Here is a 7,335-nt window from a genome sequence, read left to right as displayed (position 1 = left end):
GAGAGTCAGACACGACTTAGCGACTAAACAACAACAAAAGAAAGTTGTTTGGCTTGTACTCAGGGTCTAGAGTCAGGTTTAAGTATGGATCCAAAAGAAAGCTGTTCACACTCTGAAATCTGAGATACTCCAAATAAATATATCTTGTCCAAAGATTGCCTTGGTCCCTGAAGTTCTCATTAGATTGACTTTTCAAAAAGCACAGCCATTTAACAGGAGGAAGATATTTGGGTACCACACTGAGGCATTGGTTACATTATCTGGTCACTGTATTAGAATGTAGAGGATCTTGGGACTGTAACCTGCTCTATATCCCTGAATAACACTTTCACCAGGGCCTTCCCCAGCTTAAGAACCTATCAGGGCTTCCTGCTCCCTTGTCTGGCTTTCAAAGCTCCCCATAAATGGACCTCACAGTAACTATCCCAACCATGCCTCCCACAGACCCCGAACATTCTTGGCCTAAGTCAACACTATCTCTTCAAGGCCCCGACTTATCAAACTCTATCACGATTCCTTTGCTGAGTCTGTTCTCCCAGCAGGAAAAGCTCTCTGACTTTTCTAAGAAAATCATATTCCTTTAAGTGGTCCTCCTTTTTTCCACAAAATCTTTTCTGACCACTCTGGTCACTGTGGAACCGTTTTTTCTCTGAACTCTGATAGTCCTATCAGTATAAAAAATAGTTCCAACTTCCCTCAACTTTCCATTTCCCCCACTTGGGGAGGGTCTCCCTTTTTGCCAACCCCTTCTTCTCAATACTGAGTTTTCCCCTCTCACTGTCAGCCCCAATCCAAACACCGTTACAAGAAACACCATGCAAATGCAGGCAATAATGATACAACAAGCTTATACTATTGTCTTTCTTAAGGATGCTTGCTTTTTAACCAGTGGTTGCACCCTTGTTTGATCTAAATCAAATAATTAATTGAGGATCTACCACATGTAAGGCTGTGTGAGGGCCTATAGAAGTGCCAGAGCAGCTTTAGACATGACTTGTCCCCAAGGAACTTAAAATTTATCTGGGCAGAGGAACCTAATATACATTGTTCAGTCGCTCAGTCATGTCTGACTCTTTGCAGCCCCATGGACCATAGCCCGCTAGGCTCCTCTATCCATGGGATTAACCAGGCAAGAATACTGGAATGGGTTGCCATCTCCTTCTCCAGGGTAATATACATTAGAAACAATAAAACAAAAGTTCAATGCTTAACTGTTGGTTTTGAATATAGGGTACCTTATGAAGGTAAACTCATGGCCAGGATGAAATGTCAGAGGTGGCTGAAAAGGCAGTGTTCTGCTGCCATGCTGGGCTCTTTCAGGGGCTTCATAAAGATGCTCCATAATTCTTCTGGATGGTGGAAGTGGGCTCAGGGAAGCTGTTACCCAGAGAGATGTGGAGGGTGGAGGTGGTGATGGTGGTAGATGGGAAATAACAGTGGAAATCCTTGCTCATTATGCTTGCAGATGCAGTTGGGGGACTGAGGAAATTATAAAGGAGGTGTGAGGACAGGAGCAGTGTCATCACACTCCGCCTTGGTTCCACAGCCAGGACTTTCCTGTTTCTTTGCTGTGGTAATATACCTATTCTCCAAGTATTGCTGCCACTGTTTGAAGGAAACCATTATCTTGATTTTCAGAGAATGACAATCTAGATTGAAGCCATGCTCAGAAACCTCCAGAAAGCCTATGTTCCCTTCAGCTCTTTAGAGAAAACCATGATATTTTGTGGTAGGTCAGGAAATGAGGAAAGAAAAATAGTTAGGATGGGAAAAAGAAATAAGGAAAAACACACCTATGGAAAGTGGAAGAGAGCTAAGTAGGGGAGGCATGTGGTGTCCACTGAAACAAGACGTCTCCTATCTTTTAAAACAAATTTACCAACTTTTCATATATACAGAGAGACCACACAGCGTTTGCCATAAAAGTCAGTAGGATAGATTTCTGGACTTCCCCACTCCCTCTATGCCCATGGACCCATCTCTCCAAAGAAACAGAAAAGGAACAAATTGTGGTGGTGGAAGGTTAAGTGACTAGAGAAGAATCTCACTAGCTTCACGTACAATTGGAACTGAGACATTTAATGCTAGGTCAGGCTGACCGCCAAGTCCCACAGAAAGCAAATACGCACCCAGTGTTCTAGCCACAAGTTAGCTCTGAACCAGGGTCCGTTAGTGACCTGTAAACCATTATTGTTGGTGCAGTAGTTACTACTTCATCTGGAACTAGGTAGAGGCAATTTTAAGGGAGCTTATTTACATCATTAGCTAACTGCTGGTTCGTTCATTTCATTCCTTCGTTTCACCAGCCACAGTCTTGTCCTGTGCTGGACCAGTGGTCTGTGTGTGTTTTCCTTACGTGTTATATTATCAACTTCTCAAGGAATGTGAGTGGATGTAGGGTATTCTATATACAGGCCTGGCCTACAAGAGAAGCATCTCACATGAAATCATGTTTACCGATTTTCCCTTCCAACTGGCTAAAAGGGAGATGACACCCAGTGAAATTTTATAATTTTCCTTTGTTATATTGTCTTTATTTAAAGTATTCAGGTTATACTGGCCTCATAAAATTTGTTGGGAGCATTCCCTCCCCGTCTGTTTTCTAAAAGAGTTGGTATAATGCTATAATTACTTCTTCCATAAGTATTTGATAGAATTCACCAGAGAAACTATCAAAGTCTGGGGTTTTATTTGTGGCAAAGTTTTAAATGATAAATTCAATCTATTGGATAAATAGGACTATTTTTTTTTCATTTATTTTTATTAGTTGGACCTAATTACTTCACAACATTGCAGTGGGTTTTGTCATACATTGACATGAATCAGCCATGGAGTTACATGTATTCCCCATCCCGATCCCCCCTCCCACCTCCCTCTCCACCCGATTCCTCTGGGTCTTCCCAGTGCACCAGGCCCGAGCACTTGTCTCATGCATCCCACCTGGGCTGGTGATCTGTTTCACCATAGATAGTATACATGCTGTTCTTCTCGAAACATCCCACCCTCACCTTCTCCCACAGAGTTCAAAAGTCTGTTCTGTACTTCTGTGTCTCTTTTTCTGTTTTGCATATAGGGTTATCGTTACCATCTTTCTAAATTCCATATATATGTGTTAGTATGCTGTAATGTTCTTTATCTTTCTGGCTTACTTCACTCTGTATAAGGGGCTCCAGTTTCATCCATCTCATTAGAACTGATTCAAATGAATTCTTTTTAACGGCTGAGTAATATTCCATGGTGTATATGTACCACAGCTTCCTTATCCATTCGTCTGCTGATGGGCATCTAGGTTGCTTCCATGTCCAAATAGGACTATTTAGAATTTTCACTTCATTTTGCCTCAGCATTGGTAAGATGTATTTTTCAAGAATTTGCTCATTTCATCCAAGTCACAGAATTTGTGGGCATAAAAATTTTAATAATGTTAATTTCTTAGCTGTTTGTCATTTTGGATTTGTGGTGATAATGCTTCTTTTATGGAAATTTGTATTTTTAAAAAAATTCTTTATTTATGGTTGTGCTGTGTCTTTGCTGCTGCGTGCAGGCTTTCTCTAGTTGTGGCAAGCGGGGGCTACTCTTAGTTGCAGTGTGAGGGCTCCTCATTGCAGTGAATTCTCCTGCTGCTGAACACAGGCTCTAGGCATGCAGGCTTCAGTAGTTGTGGCACACAGGATCAGTAATTGTGGTTCTCGGGCCCTAGAGCATGTGGGCTTTAGTAGCTGCAGCGCACGGGCTTGGTAGTTGTGGCACTCAGCCTTGGTAGTGGGGCACACAGGCTTGGTAGTTGGGCACACAGGCTTGGTAGTTGGGCATACAGGCTTGGTAGTTGGGCACACAGGCTTGGTAGTTGGGCATACAGGCTTGGTAATTGTGACACACAGGCTTGGTAGTTGGGCACACAGGCTTGGTAGTTGTGACACACAGGCTTGGTAGTTGGGCACACAGGCTTGGTAGTTGGGCACACAGGCTTGGTAGCTGGGCACACAGGCTTGGTAATTGTGACACACAGGCTTGGTAGTTGGGCACACAGGCTTGGTAGTTGTGACACACAGGCTTGGTAGTTGGGCACACAGGCTTGGTAGTTGTGACACACAGGCTTGGTAGTTGGGCACACAGGCTTGGTAGTTGGGCACACAGGCTTGGTAGTTGGGCACACAGGCTTGGTAATTGTGACACACAGGCTTGGTAGTTGGGCACACAGGCTTGGTAGTTGGGCACACAGGCTTGGTAGTTGTGACACACAGGCTTGGTAGTTGGGCACACAGGCTTGGTAGTTGGGCACACAGGCACAACAGCTTGGTAGTTGGGACACAGGCTGGTAGTTGGGGCTTGGTAGTTGGGCACACAGGCTTGGTAGTTGTGACACACAGGCTTGGTAGTTGGGCACACAGGCTTGGTAGTTGTGACACACAGGCTTGGTAGTTGGGCACACAGGCTTGGTAGTTGGGCACACAGGCTTGGTAGTTGGGCACACAGGCTTGGTAGTTGGGCACACAGGCTTGGTAGTTGGGCACACAGGCTTGGTAATTGTGACACACAGGCTTGGTAGTTGGGCACACAGGCTTGGTAGTTGGGCACACAGGCTTGGTAGTTGTGACACACAGGCTTGGTAGTTGGGCACACAGGCTTGGTAGTTGGGCACACAGGCTGGTAGTTGTGACACACAGGCTTGGTAGTTGGGCACACAGGCTTGGTAGTTGTAGCTGGGCACACAGGCTGTCACAGCACCCCAGGGAAGTCCAGCAATTTGTGTTCTTAATGTAATTTTGGAGATCAAATGATGCTGCTGCTGAAGCCACAAGATGAAATAAAACTTGGTCTTTGAATTCACATTTGATAGCTGCCAACTCATCAGGAAGCCTGCGTCATATTGTTACATGAGGAACACAGTAGGATTACCTTACTTATTGCAAATTGCCGTAACTGGTTTCTTTGTTCATATTCCTTGCTATACTATGGCCCCTGGGGCCATGATAATACTGCTTTTGGTATTTTTTCCAGTGCACAGTCAGTACTTGGTGAATATTAGCTTCTCCATAAGTGTTTCTTGAATATATATGAATGACTAAAATGGTTGCTATGTGTCTGAAGCCTTAAGGTTTTCTTTCCCTGGGATGTGTGACTCAAGTCCAAGTTGGAGCTTCCGAAAGCATGCAATACTGGCTGGTTGTATCTTTCCCATCCTCCCTCCCTTTCCCACTCCCTTCTCACCGTTTTCTGGGTCCTGCCTTTATTCCAGAACCACACCTGAGACTCACTGTCAGAGACCTTTCATGAAGGTACAGTGTCTTTCATTTGGATCCCACTATAAGGGAATTCAGAATAAAACAGACATGGGCTGGGTTTGTTTGCTTTCTTACCAAAACATACTGAAAAAAAAAAATCAGCCCAGCGAACAATACAACGACTTAGAACTCTATGCAAATAGATACATAAAAATAGATCCCAGAAGAAATGTTGAGATTGTGTTAGTCATTCAGTCCTGTCCAACACTTTGCAGTTTCATAGACTGTAGCCTACTAGGCTCCTCTGTCCATGGATTTTCCAGGCAAGAATACTGGAGTGGGGAGCCATTCCCTTCGCCAGGGGATCTTCCCCACCCAGGGATTGAACTTGGGTCTCCTGCATTGCAGGCAGATTCTTTACCATCTGAGCCATGTTGAGATTACTTGAAAGAAAAAAACAAGCAAGCAAGCAAACAAACACACACTAGAAGGATTCTTCCAGTGACATAAGTTTAATACCTTTGCATATAGAAAAGACCCTAATGCTGGAAAAGATTGAAAGCAGGAGGAGAAGGGGACGACAGAGGACTAGATGGTTGGATGGCGTCACCAACTTGATGGATGTGAGTTTAAGCAAGCTCTGGGAGTTGGTGATGGACACGGAAGCCTGGTATGCTGCAGTCCATGTGGTCACAAAGAGTTGGATACACTGAGCAACTGAATGGAACTGATATACATAATAGAGTAATTATAAATTATACTTAAGGTAACAGATTCATTGCTGGAAAAAAACATATTTCGCTATATCTTACTGTATGTTTCTATCAAACAACTTTATCAAAATATTTTCTCACTCAGATTTTCATCCAGTTGGACTAGCCCCCTTAAACAACAAGTATTGGTGAGGGACTTTCTGTGCAAAAGTAACTGTTAGCTGAAGATTGGGTGCCTCACTTATACTGCGGTCCTTATAAGTGAGAATGGAAACTTTCCAGCCCATACAGTTTGCTGGGTTCTAGATAGCCTTTTGAGTATTTTTAAAGTAATAACAAATGCTTACAGCAACGTTGCATTCCAGTGATGCTTTTTCTTAATGACTTGCTGACAAGTTTACTCTTCTGTTTAAAGCAAATAGGTGCCATACGAATTCTCAAAATGCCTTTGTTCTTTGTCTTGCCTCACATGTGTTAGTTTCTATAGTAGTTTTTCATGCATCGCATATAATCTTAGAAAAGGAGGGCTACTACAGTATACTCTGCAAATACATTCTGCTGCTGCTGCTGCTGCTAAGTCGCTTCAGATACATTCTAGCAGGCATTTATTATAAAGCAGACATTATTTTCCGTTACTATCTAGAGGTTTATTCACCAGGAGAAAATCCTCCAATAGGCTGAGTTTAAAAATCCTGGAGGGAAGCGTATAGAAAGGGAACCTAACTAAATGGCATAGGGTGGCATGGTAGGAGTTGTGTGATTCCTGTGGTCTCCATGTAAACTATGCCCTTCTCGATTACATCACCTTCCTCAATTCTCCTGTGACTCTTCAACTCCCATCATTTCTGAGCCCATCATAGTCCTAGGCACTTCCATAGTATCTAGAAAGTCCCTGATTACTCAGTTCTCTGAAACTCTTCATCCCTTTTCCTTTAGTTTGGTTATTTAGTGTCCCCTAAAGCTAGGCAATGATATTGTACCTCCGCAGAAGATGGCTGATAAATGGAAGACTCCCGTCTGCACGTCTCCTTAATTGGAGGCTTTAGATTCTGTAAAATGCAGGTACAATTTGGTTCATTTAAATTCTATACACGTGCTCGTGCTTGTGTAGCTGAGTTGTGTCTGACTCTTTGTGACCCCACGGACTGTGTCCTCTCCAGACTCCTCTGGCCATGGGATTCTCCAGGCAAGGATATTGGAGTGGGTTATCATGCCCTCCTCCAGGGGCTCATCCTGGCCCAGGAATCAAACCCACATCTCCTGCATTGGCAGGTGGATTCTTTACCACTGAGCCACCTAGAAAGCCCAAATTCTATGTGTAATTTGCTTAATCAAAGGGAATACCCTGGCAGTCCAGTGGTTAGGACCTTACCCTTCTACTGCAGTTCGATCTGTGG

This window comes from Cervus canadensis, chromosome 16 (assembly GCF_019320065.1).
Source record: "Cervus canadensis isolate Bull #8, Minnesota chromosome 16, ASM1932006v1, whole genome shotgun sequence".
NCBI lineage: Eukaryota > Metazoa > Chordata > Mammalia > Artiodactyla > Cervidae > Cervus > Cervus canadensis.
This window is presented reverse-complemented; position numbering follows the sequence as displayed.